This window comes from Tachypleus tridentatus, chromosome 9 (genome assembly GCF_004210375.1).
Source record: "Tachypleus tridentatus isolate NWPU-2018 chromosome 9, ASM421037v1, whole genome shotgun sequence".
NCBI lineage: Eukaryota > Metazoa > Arthropoda > Merostomata > Xiphosura > Limulidae > Tachypleus > Tachypleus tridentatus.
The window spans coordinates 124127098-124146156 of NC_134833.1; the positions used below are offsets into that span (position 1 = coordinate 124127098).

At 34.3% G+C, this 19059-nt stretch overlaps 1 long non-coding RNA gene across 1 annotated transcript in view; it reads right to left on the reverse strand.

The window, feature by feature from the left end:
* Positions 1–6290: 6290 nt before the first annotated feature.
* Positions 6291–19059, reverse strand: part of LOC143226267 (uncharacterized) — a 48062-nt gene continuing 35293 nt past the window's right edge. Inside the window, exon 4 of the long non-coding RNA XR_013014481.1 lies at positions 6291–6925. This is a non-coding gene — a long non-coding RNA (uncharacterized LOC143226267). The remainder of the gene's footprint in view (positions 6926–19059) is intronic.

Consider the following 19059-nt stretch of genomic DNA (forward strand, 5'->3'; position numbering starts at 1 on the left):
TATCTGTTATTTCTTAATTGCTTATGTTGTAAAAGTACAGAAAATGGCCATTATTCCCTTCATACTTTACTCTTGTGACCTGGATAATGAAATATAGAAATTAACCTATTTTCAATGTAAAAACGGGCAAATTTGCACATTTTAATTAAATAAAGTCTGAATAAAACAACATATAAATCAATATTTACATGTACTTTTAAGATATGGTCTTTTAAGGACGTCCTGCAGCCAATTTTGCTGTAGTTCTTCACCACAGCCTTAACGAATTTTCACATACTTATCAACCTTGTAATTGCCCAAGAAGCCCCAAACCACTGCGACAAAGCTCCTTTTAGCTTTTTTTCCCTTCCAACTGAGCTTCTTGAGGAATTCTGGGCACTCCATTGTCTTTTATATTTGTGGTCCAACTAAGACACCAGATTTGACATTTGCTTCAGTCAGCTTAGGGAAGAAGTCTCGAAGGTACTTGAAGGCTGAAGACTCCTTATCAAGAGCTGTGATAAATTGTTTCATTAGACCCAATTTTATGTGAAATGGTGGGAGTAACCTACTGGAGGTCCACTAGTGGCTCATACTTGATATTGTGCCTCCCCACAGTGAACTCCATTCATTGGGACCAGTGATTCCTGTTGCAGTGCGCTGCGGTGTCCCTGCTGTTCCAAAGGCAAAGATAACAGAAAAAACTGGGTAAAGCGTCCTTGGAGACCCATTAAAAATGCCACCATTTTGAAATATCCGATTGCCTCCCAGCCATATTAATCATACTTCAAGGCTTCTAGCAAGGTCTTGACGCTGTTGTATCCCTTTTTGAGGTGCACCGAATGAGCCAGGGGAAAAGACGGAAACTTATTCCCGTTATGGAGCAGCACAGCTTTGAGGCTTCAAGATGAGCTATCAACGAAGGGGTATCTCTCGTTCGGATTACTGGCAATTCCAATTGTCTCGCACAGACCGGGTACATTGGAGCAGAAGCAGCGCCCATCTTGACGAGTGAAGAAGCTTCCTTAGACTTGTGACTTGCACATTTTCATTCTTGACTATCCTTGTAGGTTCTACAACATTCTAGAAAGTTCTTGAAACTTCTTGTAAGTTCGAGAAAATTTTCTATCAGCTACTCAGTACTGAATCTACCTGGAATGTTGTCGAAAATGGGTAAATTTGAAAATTTCATTACCCTGGTCATAAAAGCAAAGTTTAAAGAGAAAAATAGGTCTTTTCCATTTAATTTAGGCATAAGTAATTGGGAAATAGCACTTTCTGCCCAGAAACAAGAAAAAGTATAAAAATATTTTCCATAGTGATATTTGTCACCTTATATATTCATATAATGTTCACAATCGGAGTTTCAAAAAAGTGCAATATATTCCATGTTTGTAAAAAATTAATAATTATAGTGACAATTATTACCCTTTATTCAAAAATGATTATATCTGCCTTATAACTTTGTCGCCAATAATACATCCAATACATCCAATTCGTGGATGTATGACAAATGGAATATTACTGGCCCGTGTTTCTGGTTTTCTGTGCGCCGTAAGTGATAGCGCTAACGTAAGCAAACGTCGTCTTTGCTCGGAAATGATTCATCAAATGAATTGACTCATTCAGGAAAGGAGGTTTGACTAGATTACAGACGCGTCTCTCATTATTTGTCATTTAATTAAAGTTTATGAGAAAAACACATTTTACAAAAAACAAAGAAAAGAAATATAAGGCATAAAACAATTTGTTTCTTTGTCTTCTGTGCTCTACTAACTACAGTATTAAATCCCGATATTTATCGTTATAATTTTTTAAAACTTACCTTTAAGCCGTTGGGGACTTGAATATGTATCGTTCCTAAACAACAAAAGTATCGTCTGATTCTTGGGTCAACTTTGGTGCTTATGTTGAATGCTTAATATTCATGTTGATTTATTACAAAGGCTTACTTTTTTGACAGCTGCGATGATATAACAGCAAAATAGTTTAATTCAGAAGTTTAGAACATTGAGTTGAAGGTGAAAGTATTAGCTTGTAAACTAGTTTCCAACAAAGCCTTACGTTATGTTTTTATACTAAATTAGAAGGAAACCTATTGATGGCAGGTAATGTATGTTAACATAAAAATATAGATGTTGATGACTTGTGTACGATACTATAGTAAGTCGTTAAAATAATAGTAATTGAATAAACGTGATTTATTGTACACATCGCACTGAGTAAGATCAAAGCCTCTTAAGAATGGAAATTCTATAATTTAGCACTGAAATTTTAACAACTTGAATGAGTAAATTTTAACTAAAATATTCTACTTTCAGGACAATTTAAATGGTAAGGAAATGTAATTAATTTAATGATAAGCATCCTTTTATGATGATTTAACAATCATTAATTCAAAGAATTAATCATAAGTTATTTAATTAATTAGAACTAAGCATCTTGTGTAGAACAATGAATTTAATTATTAGTGCTTAATTATAGACATGATGACACATGTATTGTATAATGCATGGCTTTCTAGAGACACATTTTTTTCTTTGTGGTATCATTATGTAACCTTCATTATGGCAGCCTGTCTTGGCAACATAGCAACGCACACTGTGGTGACAAAATTTGATACTATGACAACATGGTCACCTGACATGGCGGCATAGCAACTCACCCCTAACAACACGCTCCCTGTGCGAAACTTGGTACTATTGCCTCGTCATTGACATTGAGTTCCTGTAGACCAGGGTTAATCGGCTGGTCCACTTGGGCTAGGATCAACCGAGTACTAGTGTTGTCAATTCAACATCTACTCCGGTCTTTTAGAACTATAACTAGACCTATATATGTGTTTCTCATAACTGACTTAAATATTACGTCTTTGTTTTCAGGTATTCCTCTCAGAAGTTTGATGGTTTTTGATGACGAATCTCGACCTGCAGAGCTCCAGGTTTGCAATCCAATAGGAGAAACTAATTGAGATGATACAGTTTATCCTTGTCTTTTCTTTGAAATTATCGAACGAACCCATTGACCAATGTTTCTTTTAATTCAAATTTAATATCCGTAGAAAGTTACCGTAAATCGATTAAGAACAGACAGAGCTAATGATAACTTTCATACAGGTACATATACTAATCTGTTTTCATTAAATCAATCTTAAACGATAATTAGTTTCAGATTTCCTGTGTAGTGGTGTTTACAGTGTTTGCGAACGTGTTTTTTAATTGTAAAAAATCATTTTGTCGAACCAAAAACAAATGGTGGTATATCATTGTGTTTATTCGTGATTGATTACAATATAAAATATTTTTTTGTTTTGAATTCCGCGCACAACTACTCGAAGGCTTTCTACGCTATACCTCCCTAATTTTGGAGCGTAAGACAACAGAGAAAGCAACTAGTCATCACCACGCATCGCCGAACAGTAAGATTGACCGTCACATATAACGCCCCAATGGCTGAAAGGACGAGCATGTTTAGTGGGACGGGAATTCGAACCCGCGATCCTCGAATTACGAGTCGAGTGCCTTAACCATCTGGCCATGCCGGGCCGCTGTAGAAACTTGCACACGGCTCTTTAAATTCTGTAATAGTGGAGTTAAAATAGATGTATTTGCCAAGATTTTTCTAGATTACACTTTTTATACAGAAGTATTTGTAAAGTGTTTTGATTGCAGCATCCTTACTTTGAAACATAACTTATTTCAGTTATAATTGATCAAATTAAAACGCGCATGATCATAAAATCATCTTATTTATTCCTGTGGTAAGCGATCTCTTTTGAAATATAATTATTAACATGTGAGTTTTGAGAAACGTATCTTATTACTTTTTATACACAACGTATCTCGTTACGTCCGTTGTGTCGGTTCATTTTGCAGATGAGAAGAAGAGGGCTGGTTAAAATATACGATGGTTGTTTGATGACAGCGGCAAATTGTTTGTGTTACTTTCTCAGCTTTGATGCAAAGGTTATTTGACGGTAAAACATTAAATATAGAACAAAGAAACCTAAAATGTTTCGAGTGTTTAATAAACAACAACTGTACAATTGTTTGGTAAGAGCATTGAAACTTAAACAATGGGATCCAGTTATTCATTTTTTTCGTTATTTTGAAATACGCGCAAAGCTACTCGAGGGCTATATGTGCTAGCCGTCTCTAATTTATCAGTGTAAGACTAGAGGGAAGGCAGCTAGTTATCACCACCCACCGCCAACTCTTGGGCTAGTCTGATTTTTTATTCCAAAACAAACAATCTATATATGTATACCAGTACATGAGCATTGATGATAAAAGGGTCGGAGTAAATTCATCCCATTCTGACCCTAAAGTAGTAACTAACACCAACCAACACTGCATGACCATATGATACCCAAATCCCAAGAGAGAGAACAATACGCAGTGCTGTATTTATTCTCGAATTTTGCCTTTTTCATTGACACGTATAACACTAACTTTCGACAGCTGAAGATATCTACTTAGATCAAAATTAAAGATTTGTTTCTTTGTTTTTTTAATTTCGCACAAACCTACACGAGGGCTACCTGCGCTAGCCGTCCCTAATTTAGCAGTGTAAGACAAGACGGAAGGCAGCTAGTCATCATCACCCACCGCCAACTCTTGAGCTACTCTTTTACCAACGAATAGTGGGATTTACCGTACCATTATATAGCCACGACGGTTGAAAGGACGAGCATGTTTGGTGCGACGGGAATTCAAACCCGCAACCATCAAGTTACGAGTCGAACGCCTTAAGCCACCTGGCCATGTCAGGCCCAAAATTAAAGATATACTCAGTAATAGATATTAACTACTTAATAAAATAAGCTGTTCAAGGCGTCGAGTTTAATATCTTCACGTGTAACTTTTGTTTGTGCGGGCATTGCGGTTATTACAGCACCTAGTGCTATAAAAATAAATGCCTGTAAAAATAATTTCATCTTCACTAGAATTTAATGTCTGCTTGCAGTAAAATGTAATCGTTTTATGTAACGAAGGTAATAAAATTTTCCTAATTTCTGTGTCGCTAAGAAACTAAATCATTGTTAATAATATTAATATTGTAACCACGTGTTTCTATAATGCTCAGAGGCAACAGAGATACTAGACAAATAATGTATTATAAAAATTTACATATTAAACGCCAAAAACTGACATAGTACAGAAACTAGAAGGTGGAACATTTGTGGTAACACAACAGAACTACAATTCAATTTGGAAACAGCTTTGATTTGAATTCAAAGTATACAAATTTAAAAGGAGATGGAAAAAATCCAAAGATTATGTCTGTGTTTGTTTTTCTTACAGCAAATCCACATCGGGCTATCTGCTTAGCCCACAGAAGGTTAAAGGTTACGCGATTTTTATTACAAAATATTGTTGTTTGACAATAATGCTTGTTAGATAATCACAATTATTGTTGTAAAAGTTCTTTAAACAACTCGCCTGGCAGGTATATTATATAACTTAAGAGCAAACAAAAACGGGCTACGTCAGTTTATATATTTTAGGCAAAAGCCCTTGGTCTGATACAAATCTGTATATACAAGTCCCATATACAAGAGTCGTTCAGTTTAACAGTAGAAGATTGGCTTAAATTATAGTGAATAAAATCATTAAACGCGTAATTTTCGCTTACTGTTAAAGTGTTATTATTGTAACAGTTACAAAACATCAAATATATGACATTACATGATTTATGATATAATGAGTGATTAATCTTTAAAGCTATCCAAGTGTTGTGTGGTTACTCGCGGTAGGGCAAACAGGACTTCATATTGTATCTACAGAAATATTGAATGCAAGCTAACGAGGTCATAACTTCATTAAACATGTCACTGGTTAGATTTCATTTGGAATATTGTGTTCAGTTTTTGGTTTGAATTTCGCGCAAAGCAGTACGAGGGCTATCTGTGTTAACCGTCCTTAATTTAGCAGTGTAAGACAAAAAGGGAAAGCAGCTAGTCAACATCACTCACCGTCAACTCTTGGGCTACTCTTTTTCCAACGAATAGTGGGATTAAGCGCTACATTATAAAACCCCCACGGCTGAAAGAGCGAGCATATTGGGTGTGAAAGATTCAAACCTGCGCCCCTCCGCTTACGAGTCGAGTGCCTTAACCACCCGGCCTATTTGTTACTACGGTACCTGGGATAGAGGGGGTTGTCATATAAGGAGAGGCTGAAATATAAAAGTTTGATTGATCTTTGGATGTTGTAGTGGCAGTAAATATAAGTGAGTTCAAAAGAAAGCTTCATTAGTATATGAATGATAAGGGTTGGTTTTAAATCTTTTTTACTTATGGAACAGCCGAGGTGGACCAACAGGTTACATGTTTTCCCAAAACGTTGTGTTAATAGTCATGTCGTTTATGTATCAAATTCCAAAATCTTTATAGTAAGAAAAGTAATAAATTGTTCAAAAAAGAAATATTATAATCATGTTACTAAAAATTATTAGTCGCTAGATTTATAATTAAAGAGTCAAACTGTAAGTTTATTTAAACTAACTGTATTAGTTATACTCATACTGACCAAATTGTAGACAAGGTTGGCTGCTTTATTTGTAAGCTGCCTTGTCACGTCTGCTGAGAGGTGTGAAATTCTTCGTTGAACTGTCATATGATTCAAAGCCACCGTCTGTAGCTTGCGAACTGCTTTCGGACATAATTTTTCCGATGCAGTAATCATACATCATCAGTGAACGGTCGGCCAGATTTCGCTGTCATCAACGAAATATCGTAACTGACCTCACATGCTGCACCTAAATCTGCTGACTGCGGTCACCAGTTCTAAACTTATTGAACCATCTTTGACACTTCTCCACATTCAGAATGTCATTGTTGTAGACATCTTGAATGGTTCTTCAGTTGCACTCTTTCATTTTCTGAAGTTGTAAAACATTATATTCTTTATGTGCTCTTCTGACACCTCCATGATAATTGGGGCTTCTAAAATAAATAAAACAAAAATTAGTAAAAAAACAAATTGGTTTACTCTGAATATTGTTATTTCATCCCATATAACTTGTGACTTTGAGAATAACTTCATTTAGCCAAGAAATATGCATTTACATTTATTCTATCCCAAAAAATAACATTACTTATGGGATGACCTAATATTTACAGAAAAAAACAAACTATTCCATGCAAAAAGAATACTAATAACTTGTACACACACACATATAAAAGTTAGTGTATGCTTTTGCTAGTAGGAATTACTACCTGTTTGCTCTATTTCTATACATTTTTTCAATAGCAGATGTATTTATCATAGTATGTTATTGTTAAATACCTGATAGATAGATATATAATAAAATTATTATGAGTTGCACATCTTTCATATCAAACTTGCCAATTTATGTTGTTATGAATGAAATTTACTATATAATGCCTTGAGGAGGAAGTTACACTAGAACCTTATCAATTAGTTCTTCAGGTAAAAAAGAGAAAATGACAGAGGTACAATGTCGTTCATTATGAAAATAATGATATAAATTATGTTAGTGGGTTATGTCAATTTTCGTAAAGAAAGACCATTTATGGATATTTATGGAAATATGATTATAATGAAGATGTCATTCTATCTTTTTTTAATACTTTTTAGATCCATGAGTGAAAGAAAAATAAAAAAATCCACTAAAAAACGTACATTCTAAATGTAAATGATATTATTATCAGTACTGGTAACTTGTAATAGAAAACAAATATTTTAAAAATGGTGATGATGAAGTTTAAATTGTTTATAATAATTAATGGAGAATTTTATTAATTGTTTGAGAAACAACTGGAAAATCTTTTAATTTTTTGTTTTTCAAATTTTATTCTGAAGTAAAGAACATTCTGTAATATCTTGTATCACTAATAAAATTGGGAATTATTCAAGAAATTACAGTAAGACTCTTGTAAGACTGTTAATGAGTCGAGAGTTAATTTTTTGTAATCTTATTTTTTGATGCTTTTTATGATAAAGCATATGTAACATTTTTGTCAGTAGAAATTTCAAGCTTGAAAACATTTTCTTACAGAGGAATGGTTAAGTATGAATCCCTATAGATTCTTTCACAATGCAAGTCAAATTTACAGTACACTAACTTTGTCATTGTTTATACAAATTGTGTTGGTAAAAAGTTGTAGTTTAATGTTATATACTCTTTATTTATCAGCCTGTCTTTATAATGCTCTTCCCTGTAACATATGTTAAACTTGTAATACAGAAGTGTGGAAATGTGTTAGGACAAAGTCAAAAATAGATTTCAGGTTGTCTCAAAAGAACAATAGAAGGTGAATCCCATATTAAACATCAATATTTTATTGTTATTCTAACTCAGCACAACTGAAATATAGTTAGAGTGATTGATTAAGGAAACAGTTAACATTTTGTTGTCTCTCTTTTGCTTTAATTACTATAGATGGTTGTCCTGGTATTATTGTAAGATATTTAATGAAAGTGTCCTTTGATATTTTACTTCAAGCGTTCCTGACATTCACTCACATAAAGCTTCTTTGCAAGTAACTTTTGATTTGTCAAGTTTTTAGTCATTCAAATCTCAAATCTGCTCAATTGGGTTGAGATTGGGGATCTTTGGGAGGTAATTGCATTATTTGAATGATTTCAGCAGCTTAATTTATAGCTAAGTAATTTCATCGTAGGTTGTATGAGCATTTCAGGTCATTATAATCTTGCTAATAGAATGCTTTACCAATAACATGCAAACTACAGGGTATACCCTACTGGATCAATACATCATTGTACTTGTGCTGGTCTTTTATTCCATATCTTTTGCAGATGTTTTCTATCACTTCAGCAGAAAAATATCCCTAAATTATCACACTGCTTCTACCATACTTTGTGGCAGGTACTATGCATTGAGATAAGTATCTTTCTACTGTCTTCAGCCAGATGTGTTACCTACCCTTTGACCCAAATATTTCAAAGTTGGACTCATTCATCCGTAACATCTTTTTCCAATTATTATCAGTCCAGTTTTTGTATTTTTCAGCAAAATTAAATCTTGCCAACATTTGGATATCAAAGTAAATGTTTTTTAACTGATACACAACCAAATATTCCATTATCAGTGAGTCTTCTAGATTCTGTAGACCTGGACACCTTTCTGTTATTTAATATATATTCATTTATATCATGTCTGACATCATTGACAGTCTTCACTTTGTACTGAAGGCAGAGTAAACAAAGATACTTAACATCAATATCATTGAGTTTATGTTTTCTACCTCTTCCATTCCTATGTTCAGATATTCCTGTCTTGGCCTCAAGGATGTTCTTGACAGTGTTTTGGGAACAATTCAAGTCTGCAGCAATTTGTTGGAGAGCCCAATGAGAATCACGTAAAGATCTTATACAAAGTCTCTGATCTTTACTTTTGTGGCTGTGGTATGACAACAAAACTTAATATATACTGTTAAACCCTGTTTATTGTTTCTGATGTCCAGGACTTGTTTACTTATTCCATCTGATACTGTTGCTGTCAACGTCTCTTTGAATTTGTGATTTTAAACATTTTGAAAACTTTCTGTAGATGTAGAAAGCATTTTTTATCGCTATTTGCATTAGTATTTTGGATATTTAAAGTTGTTAATTCAAGAATGCTGGACAGTTGAGACCTTATTTAAATTAGATATAATTAAGTTATAACATGTTATTCCTGAAGTGTGTGACTTATCCACATTATAACAAATACATCAAATATAAGTAAATAAATTTGGAACTAATTATCCTTTATTATTTTTATGTGGAAAATAATATTTTACACAATTTATAATATTTTTATTTGAATGTGATATTAAGTATACAAAACTAATATTCAAACACTAAAATAAATACTATATGTGGAATACGTAATAGCCTATGAGTTACACTGCTAACTGATATACACTTTTGCTTCTCAAATCAGTTTAATGTTTTCATGCTATTGCTACTTGATAGCAATATGTGGCCCACCAGTGGTATGTCTACAGACATGCCACTAGAAACCTGGTTTCAATACCAGTGATGGGCAGAGTGCAGTTAGCATCGTATATCATAAGATTACATTGTGACAATGCAGATAAAATGTAAAATTATTATGTGTTAACTGCTAAATGCCAAAATGTTATGGAGTAAGGTTATTACTAAGCATATGCTATGTATTATTTTCAAACAACTACCATATTACTAAGCAGTGTTTATGCTGGGAAGCTACTGGAAATATTTTTTTTATTGATGTGTGCCATAGTTCTTCACCAGAGCCTAAACCAGTTCCACATAATTTTTGGCCTTGCGATTGCCCAAGATACCCCAAACCACTGTGACAAAGCTACCCCAAGCTTTCTTTTCCTTCATACTGAGCTTCTTGGGGAATTCTATGCACTCCAGAATCTTCTTTATTTGTGGTCCAACAAAGACACCAGCTTTGACCTTTGCCTCAGACAGCTTAGGGAAGATGTCTGGGAGGTATTTGAAAACTGCAGACTCTTTATCAAGAGCTGTGACAAATTGTTTCATAAGACCCAATTTTATGTACAATGGTAGGAACAACACCTTCTGGACTTGGCCTTATGCCTGCCATCAGAGAACTTGATCTGTTGTGGCCAGTGCTTTCTGTTGTAGTGCACTATGGTGTCACTGCTGTCCCAAAGGCATAGATAACAGAGAAACTTGGTAAAGTCTCCTTGGAGACCCATCAGAAATGCCACCATTTTGAAGTCTCCAATAACATTCCAGCCATACTCATCATACTTCAAGGCTTCTAGCTAAGTTTTGATGCTGTTGTATTCCTCTTTGAGGAGCACTGAATTTTAAAAGGTCTAAAATTTATATAATATAAAGTCTTAATATTCAAGCAAGCAAAAATTGTCTTACTTTCTAGAGTTTTTGCAGTGCTCAAAGGTAAAATGAGGTGCCCAGGGTTTGTCTTTATCTCCAACAAGCATGCCAAAATATGCCTTATAGGTTTCACACATTTTAGCAGATGCTGTCACAGAGTACTTTTCTGCTCTTGTCTTGATAAATCAGCCACATACAGGTCTATGTGTTCACTTAGGCAGCTAGAACTAAACTGAAGTGGTGAGCCCCTGTATATATATTATTATGGAAAGTTCTAGAAAATTCTACAAGGTTCTTGAAAATTCTTGTAGGTTGGAGAAAATTCTCTATCAGTTATTCAGGACTGAATCTACCTAGAATGTTCTAGAAAATGGGTAAATTTGAAAATTTCATTACCCAGTTCACAAAGCAAAGTTTGAAGAGAAAAATATGTATTTTCCATTTATTTTAGGCATAAGAAATTGGGAAATAACACTTTCTGCCTAGGAACATGAAAAAATAAAAATTTTGTTATATAGTGTTAACTGTGAAATTATTTATTGATGATTGGTGCACTAACTGTCAGAATTATTTGTGTTGACTTTTTTAATTTTTGTAATTATTAAATGGATTGGTGTTTTACCAACAGCAAAGAATAATGCAAGAGATGTTATTTATAATAAAACATGAGACATTGATCCTTTGTCTGGGTAAGAGATTTAACTTTGTTCATAAGTTCAATGGTGCAATGTCAAATGTTCTGTCAGGGGTTCGTTATTGTTTGTTATTAAGCACAAGGCTACACAAAGCGCTATCTCTACTCTACTCACCACAATTATGGAAACCCTGTTTCTAGTGGTATAAGTATTCAGATTTAAAAAAACGTAGCAAAGCGTTTGTAAATTAAATATTTTCTAAGATGTATTATATACAGCATTAGTTGTCTGTAATATTAAATATTTACTATTCAATTAATATTGTGTATCGATAGTTTGTATTTACAATTTTTAATACAGTATTTTATAAAGTTCAACAGAAAATATTAAATGCATTAAATAATAAGTATTTGACAGGTTTATTCGTGTTTTTACTACAAAGAAATATGAGTGCCTCGATGTCTTACTGTAATCATCATCATCATCTGCCACTCGATTTCTTCAATGAACATAGGGCCGCCCGCAATTACTTGCGGATTCTTAAGGTTTTTAAGTGAGTAGGTTGTTAGCCCACTGCACCTAGCCGTCCCTAATTTATTAATGTAAGACTAGAGGGAAGGCAGCTAGTCATCACCACCCACCGCCAACTCTTGGGCTACTCTTTTACCAACAAATAGTGGAATTGATCGTAACATTATAACGCCCCCACGGCTGGGAGGGCGAGCATGTTTGGCGCGACTCGGGCGCGAGCCCACGACCCTCGGATTACGAGTTGCACGCCTTAACGCGCTTGGCCATGCCGGGCCATTCTTGTTGTAATATTACAATAATTTGTATTACATTTATCATTAAATTCAGCCGCTACTCATTTAAATTAGCGCTCGTTAAAATGTGAACAGTGCATAAAGATTTGGTTATTTTAAAAAATCGATAAGATTTCTTATAAAAACACGAAGAAGGTATTCGTATTTGTAACACATAAACTCTAGAACATGCCATAACGTGACCAATTAAATAAACGACATAATAAGTGCTGTCACCAAAGCGTTACATGGTGGCGCAGTTGAAAGTTCATTGCGCTTGTAGAGGTTGGGAGTGTTTTATTTCAGTACGATTTATTATAACTAATATGTCGATAAAAAGGTCAGCACATGTGCTTGGCCTGGATATTGTTCTCTTCGGCGTCTCCTGCTCTTCTACGTTACCAATATTACCATACACCACGTGACATCAACAACTTTGAACCAAAGTATTGGCACGTACTCTCCGTTCTTCACAGCTACGGACAGTATTTCGATTTAGAGATCTCTGTCAGGCCCTAAAAATACCCGTTTGTTGTAGAGCTTCTTCTTGAGTAAACACCATCAACTACGCTCGGAACCGCCACCTTTGTCTCGTGTCACACTTACTACACTTTTTCTTAAAACTAATTAGCGGTAGAAAAATACTCCAGTCCTCAGTAATACACACCTACCTGAAGATGACCTAAGAAGATCGAAACGTTATTCTCTCCTTATCAATAAAAGTGTTAACCCATACCAGCTTTTCTGAGTTACATATCTACCTTGTACGGAGCGAAGGAAAATAGATTTTCTTCGAACACCCCGGATGTTCCCTCTCCTCTGCTAAGACGGTTCGTAACTCTCGGCAGCATCCACAGCTCATGGTTAGATACTTGAACTAATTAAATTCTCACGTCAAACCGGTATTACCTTCAGCTAACAACTTACCTTCCACTTGTGAGATTAAATTAAACAGTTTCTGAACAACTCAGACTGACGACAACGGTGATATACGGAGTAAGATCCCTGTTTTGGTGGGCCTGCTGTGTAGACGTACCTATAAAGTTCTTATGCAATACCTTTACAAGTATAGAAAAGTACCTTCACATGTTTAACCATTACCTCTAACACAGTACCTTTACAGTTCTAACACAGTACCTTTACAGCTCTAAAACAGTACCTTTACACTTCTTACACAGTATCTTTCCACCTCGTACATAAGCTAGACCAATCCCAATAGTTCTACGGTAACTTTCTTGTTGCGAGCTATTATGAATGACAGAAAATATGAAACGACACTAAAACGTCACTTCTGTAACGTGCGAATGCGCTTAATGTGACGAAATGTGCAAGTGAAATAGAAATGAAACCACATGACCATCATGAAACCGGTAACCTCGGTAATAATAGCCAAATATCACTTTACTTATCTCCCCATATCAGCTGCAGTAAACATCATATTTGGAAGACTTGAGCTCTAATAAAAATGTTGTCCACCATTTAAGCTATTAAACAATAATATAATACATTAGAACGATAATAGAATAACGGAAACAGATGTGGAGAACAATATAAAACTAACAATAAACTGAAAGCACAAACAAAGGCGAATCACAGTCACAAGGAAAACGAACCACTGAATCAACCCCGCTAAACATACCATAATAATCAAAGATATCTCAAGTATGTATAAACAACCACAGTTTGCCAAAGAAATTAAAATATTCAAACCAAACTCAAATATTACACAGATCAAATGACTGGTGAAAGACGGCGTCCTAGTAAAGGGCATTGACCCTAAAGACCTTAACATCCTAGTACAAGAATGACCCAAGGACACCTTTTAACAAATAACAATAAAAATATACCTAGTGGGAACAACCCTCCCCATCAAATAGAACCTTTGTTATTCAAGGTTATACCCTACACAATGTACACGGGTGAAAACCTTAGTGACAAACATTAATATTCCACATACTAAAGTGGAAAGAATCATCTCACAGCGAATACAAGCACCTGAAAACTTAATAAATGTAAACACAGAAAATATCCACAGTATCCAAAACCAAAATGAACAACGGTATTAAATTGTGATTCCAACAATATCCATTAGACGAAACCAAAATGGTTGCCACCACAGTTATCCAATGCTACGGTCACCTTTGCTGCACCTAGTGCCATGATTTTTTTATGGTCTAAACCTCAATGAAAAACCAATTCACGTGAACAACTAAAGTGCTGTAACTGTGATTAAAACCAGAGGGTAAACTCTAAAGGATGCACCATATACAAATATATAAAAGTGAACATTTTTAATATAAGAGGCAGCATAAAACATGTGTCCAACAGGTACAAAATTAAAGACAAACAAAACGCAACACACACAAAAACAAACAGTACCAAGGACTAAAATATCTCTTCTAATAACTCCTAAAAATTATAAAACTGCACAAAATGAGCTTCCAATGAAACGTCAAACAAAACAAAAATCTGGACAAAACAAAAACTGTCAAAATAAACCACAACAAATAAGCAAAGCAAACAAATATGTACATGCACGTATATCCTATACCAAAACACAGTAAAGCAACACATGCTATAACAAAACACAATAAACCAATATATCACATACCAAAACACAATAAACCGACATTTCCTCTACCAAAACACAATAAATCAACATATGCTACTACAAAACACAATAAACCAGCATATCCTACACCAAAACACAGTAACCCAACATATCCCATACCAAATCACAGTAAACAAACATTTCCTATACCAAATCAGGGTAAACCAACATATCGTACATCAAAACACAATAAACTAACATATGCTACTCCAAAATACAGTAAACCAACATATCCTACATCAAAATACAGCAAACCAACATATCCTATACTAAAACATATTAACTCATTGTTCAAAACAAACATCAAATATTCAGAAGATGCAAAACATCAGACGAACTTACAACCATACTACAATAAAGTTAATAACCATATTAACACAAACATTCTATAATAAAGTTAATAACTAAATCAACACAACTATTCTACAATGGCCATATTAACACAATCATTCTATATTGAAGTAACTAACCACATTAACACAAACATTCTATAATAAAGTTAATAACTAAATCAACACAACTATTCTACAATAAAATTAATAACCATATTAACACAATCATTCTATATTAAAGTAACTAACCACATTAACACAAACATTCTATAATAAAGTTAATAACTATATTAACACAACCATTCTACAATAAAGTTAATAACTATATTAACACAATCATTCTATATTGAATTTAATAACTATATTAACATAATCATTTTATAATGAAGTTAATAACCATATTAACATAACCATTCCACAATAGAGTTAATAACAATGAATCTTCTTTTAAGGGCCAAAGTAAAAGGTATCAAGTGGAATGTTGACTGTTTAACTGTTGGTGTCATGTTTATGTAGGAGCAAAAGTTATTGGAATTTACCAATTAGAGGAACTGCTTAATACGAACAGCGGACTTTCTAGGGTTTTAAGGATAGAAATAGATGTGTAATCATATGAGGAAGGTCTTCATTGGGTATCTACATGCAGCAATGAATACATTAACAAAATCCAAGGTTTAAATGAAAGATTATCTTGAAACAACAAAAAGGCCGGTTGAACATGCAGGATACTTTTCAGGGTAAGGGTGAATTATATATATGTGCTAGAGGTAGGCTACCCCTACGGATACGTTTCCGATAGCCCCAAAAAATACACTTTACATACAGATTAAACTGAACTTGCGTAGTAATGAGCTGTCCGTGCTCTGCTCACCATGAGTATCGAAACCCTGATTCCAACTTTGTAAGTCCTTACACCTACCGTTGTGCCACTAGGGGGGCTGGGAAGTAAACCCGGAAAACTGGGAGTAAACAAATTTATGGAATAGCTGGAGCAATGGAAAGATTTGAAACAGATGTAGAGTATAACAAGTTAAATAATAGTTTTAAAGATAAGTGGATTCGGGAATAAACTTACTTTTTATTATTCTAATGTATTAAGAACAAAGCAGAAGTCCAGCGATGTATTAAAATAGAAGATTGATATAATGAAAATTATTGAAAATTGGTTAAATTTGGATATAATCGGTAACTGGAATTATTTTGACATTCGACGTCATACATTATTTAATAATTATAAGCTTTTTCTAAAAAAAAAGTGGTTGTGATGACAGTCTGGTTGGATTGGAGACAAAAAGAAGTGAAGTTGAAACCATATGGGTTACAACCAGGGATTTCCCATGTTGTAACTTCTTAATTAGAAGCTGTTAATGTTGTAGATCCTCTAATCTGACAAATTATTTTAATGAAAATTATGTAATGAAGTCAGAGTTGTTATTAATAAGGATATGATGTAATAATTATCGGAGACTTTGATTATATGAACATTTATTGGAAGTGTATGAAGTCAGACAGTGAGAGAAAGAGGTTTATTACAGATGGTTTCCCAAATTGAATGGTTAGATAGCTAATTAGATGAATGCCAATTTACGTTAATTGTTCACTATTAATGGTGACAGGGTTTCAAGAGTTTAAGTGAGGAATTATTTGAGGAATAAATTAGGTTTAACTTTATGTTATATGTTGAGAAAAAAACATGAACCTTTAGTTCCTGATTTTGAGAATAGAGACAATATTTATTAATTATCAGTGAACTGGGATTATAGATAATATGGAACATAACAAGGAAATATTTAAATACACATTGCTGTTAATATAGACTTGTTCCTAAACGGATAACAGGAAAGACCAGACCTAACTAATTTATAAAGGATAAAAGTGCTGCTGAAAGCCACATACAAAGTGTCCATAGATTATTCACCCAATTATAATCTTTATAAATTTTCTATTATATGAGCTATGTTAAAATGATTTACAGCAATTAATAAATATACGGAGTAGAAAAATCATGGATAACTGCCATAAGTTTCAAAAAGGGAAGAAGATTCCTTAAACTGTAAAAAGGCTAGGACTTTGTTTCAAAAATAGAGCAATTAAAAGGCTAAATGAAAAACAGTTGGTTCATAATAGTAAAACTGTTCGTGCGTTGTTTTGTTTAATTTCGTAAAAAGTTACTAGAGGGGATTTATTTCATTTATTTGTTAACAAAGATTAGACAATGTGTATTAAGTTAGCTCAACACTAGAGGGTACTAACAGTGTATTTTACAACTGAATTGGGATATATATATATATACATAGTGATGTAAACAAAAAAAGCCTCATAGTAGGTATATGTTACAAACAACAGAAAATTGGTACAGAGGCAGAAAACGTTTGATAAAACATTAGTTTCAAATGTCATCAGGAGTTTTTTATTATTTTATGAATAAAATAATTAACGAAGAATAAATATTCGATTGTTTCTGGAGTTAAATAACCTCGAGCTTAAACGAATACAACTTATTGTTAACCGGAATTTAAGTTGTTATAAATAACGATAGAACTTTTACCAAGGCGTTTTCTACTGCATCTACACACCTTCGTAAACTTTACCAAAACAGCTTTCTCCTATAGTCTCTTGGAAAGTGATGCTTTCCCCAGGGATTTCCATGTCTCGTAGTATCTTCAAGAAGGGATTGTCAGGTGAATTTGGGTAATAGTTTGGGTTAGTAAGGTAACGCTGAGTAATATTACTCAACGAGCTGGCTGAGATTGCATGTGGAAGTCTCCGTCGACAGCAGTAATATATCCGGCGCCTCCACCAAACGCACACCAAGATGCTGGCAATAAGAACAAGCACCACAGTAAACAGGCATCCGTAGAGAACGGATGACTGAGGGTCGACTTTTGTGTAGGAGTAAAAGTAGTTGGTAGACATGTTTCCAGGACTTTTGAAATGCTATAAAAATACAAGTGTTACACTAATGTTGACTTCTGATCAAACTGTCTTACTGTTAGTGATATTTGTGGTCGTAATCCCAACAATATCTTACGAAGTTCGCCCAGTTTAGAAAATGTAGGGTCAAAAATTTTTAATTATATACATCTCTCTCTCTATATATATATGTAATACACTTGGATTTGTCCGTCTGGAACTTTTCTCGCAAATTTCTTGATCAAACGCTACAAATCTTATGTTGCTATAAGGAGTCTGGATTGCATATTGGGTTTTCAATTCAGAATAATCTTAGCTGTTTTGTTTTCTCAGTCAAGCATGACTGAGTAGCTATCGTACTCGATGTCACAATGTCGTTGTCATCAAGTAAGAACTAGCTTCGATTTCAACATATTTTTTTATTTGGAAATTATTTTACACAAACAACACTTAAGCAGCGTGTTATTTCCTATTAAAATGAAGATTACAATGAATACCGTTACAGCCAATCCCACTATTCGTTGGTAAAAGAGTAGCCCAAGAGTTGGCGGTGGGTGGCGATGACTAGCTGCCTTCCCTCTAGTCTTTCACTGCTAAATTAAGGACGGATAGCGAAGATAGCCATCGAGTAGCTTTGTGCGAAATTCAAAACAAAAAGCAAACAAAAACAAACTAGCTGCGTTCCCTCTATCGTAATCTGAGGGTCGCGGGTTCGCATCCCGGTCGCGCCAAACATGCTCGCCCTTTCAGTCGTGGGGGCGTTATAATGTGACGGTTAATCCCACTTTTCGTTGGTAAAAGAGTAGCCCAAGAGTTGGCGGTGGGTGGTGATGACTAGCTGCCTTCCCTCTAGTCTTACACTGCTAAATAAGGGACGGCTAGCACAGATAATCCTCGAGTAGCTTTGTGCGAAATTCCAAAACAAATTGCCTTCGAACGCAATTCCAAATAGCGAGATAAACG